Here is a 12,667-nt window from a genome sequence, read left to right on the forward strand (position 1 = left end):
CAAACCCACAGAGACCCAGCTTAAAATCAGAGCAAAACAGCAATGCAGGGCAAGCACTTTCAAAGAGGAGGAAACAATCAAACTATAACCAATATGAACACCAGAGCAATAATCCAAGTGGAGCAATGGTTATCACTTGCTGTGTGATTAAAGAAAAGGACTCTGTGCCTGGTGTCCTCATCTACACTGGGCTCACCACCTGGCACCTGTTCCATGGTGAGCCTGGGCACAGTGGGTATGTTGCCTTGCTCCCTGCTACCAGGAGCTGAAGGATCTCGGCTCAAGAGTCTCCATTTAGAAATATTAAAATATTAGAAAAATTAGAAAAGTAAGTGAGAAATCCCCCAGCCTTTTCCAGATTTCTGCCTCCCTCCCTGGGGTCACCACATCTGGCCCTGGCAGGAACCCAGCCCTGTTCCCATGTGCCATCCTGCTCTGCAAAGAGGAGAGGGAGATTAAAGCAGCAGTGGTGATCTGCTGCCTCAAAATCCCAAACAACCCCAACAGCCCTTCCCTTCTGTGTCTTGTCCCAGACATGGGCCATAAATCAGGGGAGGAGTGCAGGCACACTCTGTCACGTGCCTGCTGCCCGTTTCCATGGTTTCCCGTGAGTGTTGCTCTCAAGGGCTTGGGGTTAGGAGGTGACTTGTTCCAGAAGGAGAAAGATGCTGCCTTGTCACCATTGCAGCCTGCTGTCCCAGAAGGGATCTCAGCACAGTGCCTGCTGCCAAGGTAGGGTAGCCTGGGACCATGGGGTTCAGGGTGGGGGACAGAGAACCTGGTCCCTATAGCCAGTAGGGAGGTTGGATCAGCCTGGGTGCTCTGTATTGAAGAAAGTGCTCCATCTCTCTCAGATCCCAATTAATTTCAATACCCTGATCCCTCTCACCTCACCAGCTGAGCATTGCAGCCCTCCTGCTTCCCACCTCCAGCCTATATGGACCTGACCTCATGATGAGGTGGCACTGTGGTGCCCTGTCCCTGCTGAGCCTGAGTCTGCTTCTCCCAGAGCTTCTGCGCAACAGGGAGAGATCAAAGCCATCCTCCACCCTGACTGCAGAGGGTAGGGATGGATTTCCAGGCCCTCCAAGCCTCTGCTTGTGGTGTATCGTGTTCCTGCGGGGTCTGTACCTGCCAGCCCACAGCTTCTCCCACTCCCCCTGTGCCCTCCCACGTTGCCTCTCCTCCTCCCGTGCGCTGGGTGCAATGAGAAATGTACTTGGCTCCCGATCCTCGAGTGGGAGGTGAAGGCAAAAAATCCCAAGGCTTCAGCTCCACAGTGTGTGGGATGTGGATGATGGCAGATCCCCACCCTTGACTCCGTCACTGTCTCTGGGGTGAAGGCAGACACCCGAAATCCAGACCCTTGGGGCTGAGCCCATCTTCTCTCATGCCTGGGTTCAGCCTCATGATCTGGTTCCTGGAGAAAAATGGGTGACTTCTTGTGTCCCCTGCAATGTCAGCTCCCTGGGACCTTCAGACCATTAGCTGGGGTGGCCCTGGGAAGACACCCCATGAACTCCCTCAGGGAGCACTTTGGGAAGGAGCTGCAGGAGCTGCCCCAAGCCCTTGTTGCAGGAGCACAGCAGGGATCCCTTTTCCAGGCCAGAACAGGAGCAGTCCTGGGATTGTAAGTGAAATAAGGCTGAAGGCACGAGTGTGGTGCGTGCCAGGGTGGGTGTTACACCTTCATCCTCCTCCCGGAGGCACTCTGGGCTGCTTCAATACCTGATCCAGTGACATTGGGCTTGTAACCCTGAACTTTGCTGAAGCAAAGCCCCTGTTTGCCAGCCTGGCTCACCCAGCAATGCCCTCAGCACGCCGTGTCTCTCCCTCCCTCTCCCTAATCTAGCCCTGCTGCCAACTGCAAAGTCCTGGCCTGAAAAGGAATAACAAGACTTTAGGAAATGGCTTTGCAGTGCTGCTACCCAGGGAGGGAAGGATTTAGCCTAAAGCCTGTACAAATGCTCTGTGCTTATTGCAGGTTTCCTTCCCCCACCTTCTCTGATCCCTAGAGACCTGTGTGCAATCCTAATGCTCCATCTCTGTGCCCACAGTGCCGGTGGTCTGCGAGCCACCACTGTGGGATCAGGCTGGAGCACAACATGCCCCCCTAACCAGGGGGTTAAAAGGGGCTTCAGCCAGCAGGACCCCCCAGATCCAGCTGGGGTTGCATCGCTGCCTGAATCTCCATCCCATGGTGAGCCCACGTGGGATCCCAGTTTAATCAGGCAGTCTTTGTCCGTGTCTCTGGAATGCTTGGTCACCAATTTGCTCGTAAGGATGGGTGGTGTGAAGAAACTGGGATTCCCCCAGTTCTGTGTCCTCAACTCAGCTGGGAGGAGCTGGGACAGGGAAGTGACGATGTAGGGAGCTGCTGCCCCCTCCCAGGCCCAGGCAGTCCTGGGAAGTGATGCCCGGGCTGCTGGTGCAGGACAAAGCTGGGAGCAGACATTCCTCTGCTGATGGAATCCAGACCGCAGGCACTGCTGCCAGAGCTGTGGGGAAGGCGCTTAAACCAAACCAGCCCAGACTCTCCTTCTCACATGGAAACAGGGTTCCTCTGCTCTGGGGTCCGAGTGCAACAATGCAACTTGCACAGAGACCGAGGTGTCACTGATGGAAACCCCCCAGCGGGTCCCTGCCCTGAGCCCCCAGCTCCCAGAGGAAACCTCAACCCCTGCAGCCACTCTGACCTCCAGCTCATCACCCTCACATTTTGGAGCAGGATGGTGTGGGATGCTGGGGATGGTGTGGGATGCTGGCTTGGGGACTGGGACAGCAGCAGCACTGGGTAGATGCGTGGAAAGGGAGCATGGGATGGAGACCCTTGGCAGCAGCGGCAGAGGGGAGGTGGTAGGTGTGATGGGGACAGCAAAATCTCCCCATGACTGGTGGAAAGCTGACACCAGCTTTCCACCTCCCTCTCCAAAAAATCCCCACCAACCCACACAGTCTAAAAATCCCCAAGGATTACAACATCCAGGGGAATAGGAAGCAGAGGAGCCTTGGGAGTGGGGCTGGATGCTGCCCAGTGCTCGCAGGCAGGGCAGGGCATGGTGAGTAGCTGCTAAGGCAGTCCTGGAGAACACTTCAAACCCAGACCAACCTGTTCCTGGCCTGGGAATGTTGCAAAAACCCCCAGTCCCACACTGGGATTTGAGGAAACTGAAACCTTGTGATGTAGCTGGGACAGATGAAGCAAGAGACACTCAGGAAGCAGATCCAGCACCACAGGGCTTCACAGACAAGGCATCAGCCTGCTGCTAAACTTCCTCAGACCCTGAACAGCCTCTGGTGTCACCACCTTCTTCTTCATCCCCTGTGCCCAGCTCTCCCCCCAGGAGTGTGGCCCCTGTCACAGCCAGACCCTTCAGTGATAAGTCAGGATGACAGGGTTTTTGGGAAACAAGTTGACACTTCCAAACAGATTCTCTTTGCTGCTCTTTTCCTTCCTGAAGCTGGTCTGAGAGTGGCAGGGGTTGCTCAGGAAAGCCAGTAAGGTAATATATTCATGTCATCTCACATTTGGTGCCAGGACATGAAGTAAACACCATCAGGGACCTCGCTCCGGTTCAAAGACAAGCCCTGATTCTTATTCCAGTCACATTATCCATGGTCCTCGTACAGCTTTATTGATTCATATCTTAAAAAGAAAAGCCTTCAAAACCCATTAAGTCTGCCCTGCCATTCCAGCCCTGCTCTCAAGGGCCAGGGCAAGGAGCATTAACCAATCTGCTCACATTACCTTGCCTTTGAACTGAGCGCCTCTCGGCATCAATCAAGGGCGTTTGGAAGTGATACGTTGCCACGTGGGGTGAGTTTCGGCTGCAGAGGTGACCAATTTCCTCAGTGCCAAAGTCCTTCAATTCCAGACAATGTGTTTTGCATTGCGAAGGTCACCCAAGGGAGTGGAGAGATCAGCACTTAGGCACTGCCCCCTGCGCCAGGTTCCCTTTTGCACTCAGGGTTCACACGCCCACAGAGAGGTGGCAGGGCAGCCCAGGTGCCCTGCTTGGCTATGGAGGGCTGTATGGATATAAACAAGTCCCCAAAGGAGCAAACTCAGGGCCTCAGGCAGCATCTGGGATGCAAGAGTGGGGACTCTGCTGGTGTCAGCCTGGCTGGGTCTCGGCAAGGGGAGAAGGGTTTGCAAGCAGGATGTCCTCCCAGGGATTACGAAAGCCGGGCTGCCTATTGCCAGGGAAAAGAAGGTCCTTCCAGCCTCTTGGGCTTCAGCTCAGCCAGAGGCCGCTGTTTATTTGGCTTCAGTGAGTTCACAGCATACCGAAACATGCTCCTGGGGGCCCAGTGTGCTCCAGAGAGGCTGGACAGGACATGGGGCTTGGCCACCCCACGCGCTCCCCGGTGCCTTGCGTAAGGAAGCTCCGCACCCCCTGTCCGGCCTGACTTACACTCAGGAAGGAATTATTCACTCTTGCCTCCATCTGGCTGCAGGACACACTTGGGATGTTTCTTGCACTACTCTCACAAAGGCTTCTCATCTTGCTGGTGCCAGTAACGAGGCCAGATCCATCCCCTTTGCTCCCGGCTGACCCCCAGGTTCAGGAACAGAGACTGGATGGCCTTAGAGGAATTTGACTTCACTTAACATTTCAAGTGCTGCTTTAGACTGTTGTTTTCAGGGCTTGGAGTACTTTGGGAGGACATGTCCACCAGGAGGGGATTAACCACAGCTGTCCCACGCCCCTGCCATGACTGGACTTGGGAGGGGGAATCTTTGGCCCTCGATGGATGGGGATGGAAAACCAGACTTCCTGGAAAGCTCCATTTTGATTTCTTTCAGACCCAACCACTCATTGAACCTGGACCCATCTAGGTCGCCTAGATTCAGTTCTGGTTTCAAAACCCCTTTACAGGGGGAAGCTGCTTTCCATTTAAATGTGCATGTGCACACACGGCTGTCTACCCTCACCCTCTCTCTTCAGAGGTGTTTTCCCAGTTGTTCTCCTTAACCTAAACCCACAAAGTCACTCCAGAAGACACATTCTGCATTGCAAAGGGCTGTGTGAAGGCATTTCACTGCCCATGGAAGTGATAGTGGAGGGAAAGGCTTCCCTGGCAAGACAATGGAATGGGCACAGAGATCTGGAGGAGACTGTAGGGGCAGAGCCATTCTGTGGAGAAAGGTATGTGTGCTGCTGAGTGATGGGAGAGCCAGGAGGAGGAGGCAAACCCAGCCCAGGCGAGGGAAGGATGCAGACAAGGTCTTGGGATCAGCTGGCTGAGACGAGTCCACAGGGAATTACAGGCAGGTCTGAGCCTGTCAGATTACTGGAGCCAGGAACGGGGGAGAGGATTGAGGCAGGTCTGGCAGGGAGAGGGATAGAGGAGCTGGAGGAAAAGAAAGGAGCAGAGGGAAGGTGGGCAAAGAGGGGAGGGAGGCACGCGGGCAAGGGGGGAGCAGAGGGGAGCACCCAGCCCTTGTGATGTGGGGCTGGTGGGGGCAGGAAGACAGACTGCGGGTGCCATGGGGTGGATGGGGTGGGAACAGGCTTGGTACATGACACATCACCCCCAGCACCCACCTGGGCAAGGTGTGGGGCCGGGACCTACCAGGGCGGCTGCACCACATGCCAAAACCAATTAAGTGCTCAGTGGGTCACAGACCAACTGCTGGGCTCCCTCCCGTCCGAGGTCAGGGGAGAGCGTCCTCATTTGCTGCCTCTTAATTACATCTGATCCTTCCTTAAATCCTCCTAAAACCTTCCCTGAGAGCTTTCAGGTGGCTGCTGGGGAAAGGTGCTCACAAGCCAGGGGTGACAGGCCATCCAGGCAGGGGTGGCAGCCCTGGGCTGAGCAGTGGCTCCGGGAGGGATGTGAGGGGCTGTTGGCACTGCGTGGTGATGGAGGAAGTGCCATGTGCACCACAATCCTGCTCCTCGGTCCGCTGGTCCTGCTGCTGCGGCGCCGCTTCTGCAACAAAGTCGAACCGTACGTCCTCCCCCGTCCCCTTCCCGTCCCCTCGGGGCCCTGGGGATGGGGACAGGAGGGTGAGGGGTGGCCTCGGGGTGGAGGGTCTCTCTACTAAGCCTAAAACCTATTCTTGGAGATATTTGGGTTCCTTCTGGTTTCAGTTCTCTGGGTGATAGCAGGAGACATTCCCTTGAGCTGGGCAGAGGGGAGCCCTCTGTGATGAGCTGTCACTAGCAAGAGCAAGGAGGAAATGCAAGATTGGTCCTCCCGCCTTTCTGGTGCAAAGGGCCAGGGCTGAACTCCTGGGATGCTTTTACATGCACCAATCAAGGTGTTTCCCAAATGGAGCAGTCCAGTCCCTGCCATCCATCCTGGCAAGCAGCCTGGCTGCCTGTCTGTGTTCATGCCTCAGCCTGGGAGGAGACTGAACAGTAATCTCGGCTGTGGGGACATCACCAGACTACCAGTGACACTCAGCAGCCCTCGACTGGTGTAAAACAGCCCCAGGGAGATCCTACTCCATCCTTGGGGTGCCGGGAGGTTGGATGAGTGTCTGGGTACGTAGGATGCTTGAGAGCATCGGCTGAACGTTGGCTCTCAGCAGAGTCAGCAGCCACCACCCCGCAGCCGTGGCCCTGTTGCACTGCGCTCCGTGTTCACACACACGCTCACACTCCTCCTGGCTCCGAGGCAATGGCAGGGAGCAGATGGGAAGGGACTTGCTGCAGTCCCACACCGAGGCAATGACAAAGCTGCGACAGGAGGGCAGGGTCACCTCCTGCTCGGTGCCTCCCCGCTGCGCCACGGGCACGGTGCCGGCGGCTGCGGCTTCCACTACCTGCAGCTCCCCCGTGCCTTTTGGGAGGGAGTTTTGTTCCCGTTCGGCTCTCGCTTGGCTTCAGCTCGGTGGCAGCGGGGCCGTGCTCATGGCGAGGCCGAGCATCGCCCTCGCTCGCTGTGCTGCCGCCTGCTCCAACACCAGGCTCAGCCCGAGCAGGTTTCCGCTGGAGACGCACAAATCTATTTACCACTGGAGACTGGAGACATCTGAAAGTGTGGAGGTCAAATTGGCACTTAATGAGCCAATTAAGTCAGGGGAGGGAGAAACTAGACTCAAAGCAGGGAAGGCATCTCCTGGCCTGCGTGCCCTGGCCCTCCCTATGCTACCTGAAGCACAGCACCGTCGGAATTCAACATTCATTGAGTGCCTGAGCAGAGGAGGGGGCTGTCTCTGGGCAGGGGGTATGAGGGTGGCTGGCAAGGCTGGCAGCCTGCAGGTCTGTCCCTTTGGAGGCTGCAGGACAATTGGGCAGTTCTGCCCACACATGGGGCAGCTGGGGGACAGGTCATCTGGAGCAATGGCACTGAGGGCACAGTGTGCAGACAGTGAAGTGCCCCCATCCTGGGAAGGCAGATCCAGCTGCAGCACAAGCCCTGCCCGTGGGAGCAGTGTGAGAGGGCAGCTTGTGGGGAGCAAGAAATGGAAAAGCACAAATCACGCAGCAGGAGATAGGAAGGAGCCTGGAGCTGAAAAAGCTGGAGTTGGGAGGGACACCGGTGCTGCCCTTCCTGCTCATGGCAGGATCAGCACTCCTTCCACCACATCTAAACTGGGGCCCTGCAGCCTGGTCAGTCCTACCACCCCACTGGTTTCACAATCACCACCATCACTATCATCAGCGTGTGGCTGGTGAGACAGCAACAGCCCGCAGAGAAGCCGTGTGCCTCTGGATTAATTCTTTTGGTGATTAATTGCTCTCACCATTAACGACCAGTGCCTATTAACAGATTTTCTACTTGCTCTATTTTGGACATTCATCCACTTGCCTTGCTCTGTGCTGGCATAAATCAGAGCCATTTCACTGACAGCTCTGTACCAGGAGAGATTCTGTCTTCAGCCTTTTGAATCCTGGAAAAGAGAAGCAGCAAAAGCAAGAGAAAAGTCCCCCCAGGGACTGGGGAGAAGTGGTACAGGAGACCCAGGCAGAGTGGACCAGGGTTTCAGATGGGGCTGGTGGAGAGCAGGCAGCATTCTCAAGACCAGGAACAGACCTGTAGCACCAGAGTCCCAATACGTTTTGATCCAACTGGATTTTGGCGAGCTAGAGGACCAGGCTCAGTCTGGTCAGACACCAGGACCCCACAGAGTAACAAAGACCAGGATTTTCCATATGTGCACTGCTGTGGATGACAACTGGATTAAAGACATCTCTGAAAAAACAGCACTCATGAAGAAAAACTCAGGAGCCTGCATGTTCCACGGGATAAACCTGGCTCGGTGCAGGATCAACCCTCTGTCTGTGACGTCCCCGTGTGCGAAGCAGGGCGTGCGTCCTGGGCGAAGGACACAAATGAACAACACAGGCAAGATCAGATTATGTGAAATCCTCTGCTCACTTGACCTCCTTCACGTCCCTGTCTTCTATTTATATACCTTGGGGCCGCCAGGGATGGCTCAGGTTGTCCTTGGCCCACACTCGCAGGGCTGGGGGGCTCGGCCGGGGGGCTGTGGGGTTAGGGGTGGACCCTGGAGCTGACTGCCATCATCTCCAATGGTGAGGTTTGAGGAGTTTCCTCCTAACATCCCGACCATGGGATCTGTTATCCCCCACCTCGCTGGAGTTGAAAAGCAAACTGGAACACTATCCTGGACTAACATCCCGTCAAGGGGCAGGAAGGTCAAGAGGGACTCCTTGGGCTTCGGTGCTTGGATTACCTCAACAAGCAGTGATTTATTCTTTGTTGTATGTGATATTTAATGAGGAGGTCCTGGCCGGGGGCCAGGGCTGGTTATAGATGTCTGTTCTGTTTGCCTTTCTCATGTTCCTCTCCTCCCAGCCCTTCCCGGCTGGAGCTGCTCCTGATTTTGGGGAGGTAGAAATGAGGCTGGCATGGGACCCAGGGTTGGGGTTTGGTACCAGTCCAGCACTGGGGGATGCAGAGCACTAAACACCCAAGCTAGTGCAGGAGAACTCAGAGGAGCACAGGAGCACCCACAGGAGCCTGCTGGGAAGAGTCAAATCTGTGAGGGGAGATGTGCTCCGTGGAGAGCTCTTGGAGAGGGATCAGTCTTGGTGGGGCAGTGCTGGACTACGGGAAAGCAAAGGAGGCTCTTGGGAGAAGTGAAATGTGTATTTGCCTTGCTGCTGTTTTCTCAGCCCCCTCCCAACAGGCTGGACATGAATTCCCCAAGCCCCAGAGGAGTTATTTTTCTAGGACTGGGAGCCAGGGCCCTGGAGAGAGGAAGCACTTAGTGCCTGTGGCGATCTCTCCCCCCACGAGAACACCTTTGTGACACCTTACACGTGGTGCTGCAAGGCAAGAACAGACCCTCTGCACCCCAGGCTGGAGAAAACAGAGCCGGCAGTGTGGCATCATCCAGATTAACCTTCCAGCTTATTTCCCTCTGGGAAGCAGGACGTGACCTCCTCATTTCCACCGCCCAGGCACGGCTGGCAGCCGGCAGCGGTGGCACGCGGCTCTGCATCCCCAGGCTGGAGCAATCAGCGCGCAGCAGGCAGGCACAGACAAGTGTCAGCTGAATTTCTGTGCCACTTTAAATACATCAGCAAGGCCACAAACGCCGCTCCGAAGTGCTGCAGGCACAGCCGAGCCGATAAATAACCCCCAAACCCACCGGAAAGAAAACACCTCCCCTCTTTCCATGGGAGATAAGGCTCGGCATCGCCTTCCCCCCTCGCGCCTGCACAGCAGCGGAGCGGATCCGCTCTCTCCCTCGCTGTGTTCAATCCAGTACCAGAAGGGTCAATTCTGTGCCACTTCTGCAGAGTCATTATCCTGTCGGTTATATAAATGTCTGGGCATGCACAAAAGGCAGTGCTGATACAGTGGCTCCGACACCAACTCTCTCCAACACCTGCTTTTCAGCTGGAGAGAGGGCTGAGCACAAGAACATCTCGAGAGCTGTCACACAGAAGGCTGCTGTCTTTCAAGCTGAATGGAGGTCTAAATAGCTCTCACTTCTCCTTTAGAATCTCATTTCTAAATGCAATTAATACTGGCACATGCATAATGAGAGACTGACGAGTGAATACAGACTCCAGCAATAAAGAAGCCAGCCCCAAGTGCTATGTAAATATTACAAATCCTCACTAGGAGCTGACCCGGGAAAGACAGCTTTCTGATGATTAAACCCAAGTGACAATACGACTGTATTCCTACATCTGTCACAATACTACCTGCTGATACATAATGAGCTACACTGAAAGAACTCGTTCTTGCTGCTCTTCAGTGCAGATAAAATGTCTATTTGTAGAATGTAATTAATCTCTTCTTCAAAATCAGGAACCTTAGTGTCCTTGGTAACAACATGCCAGTGACTCAGAGAGCGTCTCTGGCTTTTTCCTCTGATTTTGGAGTGAGTTATTGAAAGTGACCCCAAATTCTAGCACTGCAAAGGAGCTGTGCTTCACAAGTGGAAAAGCCAGCTGGGTATTTGGAGGTGGAGATGGTTTTTACCCACCTCTCTGGGCTCTGCAGGTCTCCTTTGGCAGCTCAAGGAGGTCCCTGGACTTGTTTCAGCCACATTCCCTATGATGAGACGTGTTCTGTCCCAAGGCCTGGTCCCCAACACACAGAGCACAAATTCCCTTTTACCATGGGGTGCAACCAGGCAGAGCAAGGCCAAAATCACAGCATGAAGCTGCTCCCCCATTTGCCTGGTTTCCCCAGCAGTAAGTGCTGTGTGATTGCTCTCTCTGTGTGTCCATGCACACACGTGTGTCTGCTCCCCCAGATGGCTTTCAAGCCTGCTGGCTTATTTCAGCCAAGTCTGGCAGGGGATGGAGGTTCAAAGACATCCAGTCCCCACCAGGTAGTGAAGATGCAAAGCCACGACCCCCAGCATGGCAGTGGGATGCAGGGAAATGCTGCTGGCAGAGCCCCTGGTCCCTTTGAGGGTTGTGCTTGGGCATCTCCTGCTCCTCCAGCCACCCCACTCTGGGCTGGCTGAGATTCGTGCAGGAAAGGCAAACTCACTCCAAAGCACCAGGGGCTATATCTGCTTTCTATGAATTTCAGTGGGAAGCAACCACTGCTGGATGTTGCTCACTGACCCAGTTCCAAAGCCCAGGGGAAGGGTGGGCCGTGATACAGGGACAGCTGGTTGGAGAGAGTGATGGAGAACTTTCATGATTTATTTATTTGCTAGTAAAAAAAAAAAAAAAAAAAAAGAGAAGGAAAAAAGCATTGTTGGAGTAAATTAGCATATTCCAGGCTAAACTGTGCTGCAGAAATTCCTTGTGGGACTTGAGCTGAGGAGCCTGGTCCCCCTGCAAGGGACACTTACCCTGCTGCTGCACACTGCTTTGGAGAGCCGTGGGGAGTGGGGAAAAGGGGGATTTGCTGTTACAGAGCTATCGCTTTCCTTTTGAAAGGGGCTGCAGTTGGCACTGCTGCCCACAGCTCATCCCATCTCCTCTGTCCCCAGGCACTCCGAGGGAGAGGAAGAGACCAGGACTGAGGCCAACTCTGACACAAACGCCACGTGACACCACTTTGGAGTAAAAGCCAGGTGGGATGTAGCAGTTACCTGAGATGCTGCAGATTTGGGGAAACTGTGGAAAGGAAGTGTTAGCTTGGGGCAAAAAGCCTGGTCGCATTTTAATGATGTTTTCCTCTTGTTTCACCCAGGATTTCTTCCTGCCTTCTGGTGAGCCTGTGAAGCCTCAAGAAAAGTGTCTCACTCTAGGGAAAGGAAAGTAGAGCCTGGAACCCCATTTTGCCAGTTGCTTTCAATAGCAGCTCAGTTCCCAGGTGAGGGCACACCCAGCTCTTTCTCTGTGGCCTCCCACCCACTGTCTGGATGCCAGGAGCATCTTGTAGGGACAGAAAAGGCAGCAGAGCCAGTGGTGGATGCCATCCCTGGAAGTGTTGTGATGCCAGGTTGGATGGGGCTTTGAGCAACCTGGTCTAGTGGAAGGTGTCCCTGCCCCTGGCAGGGGCTTGAGGTGAGATGATCTTTAAGATCCCTTCCAAACCCAGCAGTTCTGGGGTTCTGTGTGGAATTTGTGGCTGATGTGGCTTTGTGTCCTGTTCAGTGACCCCAAGGAGTGAGGGCTGGCTCTGGAGTGTCTGTCTGTGGCTCCCAGAAAAGGTGGAGCAACTCACACCTTGGCCCTGGGAGGGAACCTTTGGTGTTGAGGGGACACTGGGCTGGGCAGGGGCATGTGTATGGGGTTCTGGGGGCAAATTGAGGCCAGAGCAGCTCAGGGCCTCACCTTGCCCTGCCTTCCCTTTGGCATACCCCCCAGACTTCTAGCCTTGTCTGTCCCAGGTCTGAGCACACATCTAATGATGATTCCCTCTCCTCCTGCAGCTCCCCCGTGCCCTGCAGCCGGCACCCAGCCCATCCCATCCTCGGCACACACCAAAACCCTCCGCAGACCAACCCACGACACCGACCTGAGCACCTATGGACCCACATCACCCAGCTGCCCTCCCACAGCTCAGGGAGAGCCAGGCTCTGGCTTAAACACTGGTGCAGGAAGGAACTTTGCCTGTCTGAGGCTGAGCCCTGGGTTGGGTTGTGTCCAGCAGCCCCAGCCGTAGCGCAGCCTGCGGGCACGGGGCGATCGGGGGCCCTGCCCCGCAGCTTTCCCATCGCTATAAAAACATTAATAAAAGATCAGTTTGCAGGCACAGCTTGCTGTAGATGACAGCATTAGAGGCGCATCTGTTTCTCCTAAACACCAATCTCGTGCTGGGTTTA

This window comes from Empidonax traillii, unplaced genomic scaffold, assembly GCF_003031625.1.
Source record: "Empidonax traillii isolate 1590-97213 ecotype Southwest subspecies unplaced genomic scaffold, ASM303162v1 scaffold177:size1754471, whole genome shotgun sequence".
NCBI classification, from domain to species: domain Eukaryota; kingdom Metazoa; phylum Chordata; class Aves; order Passeriformes; family Tyrannidae; genus Empidonax; species Empidonax traillii.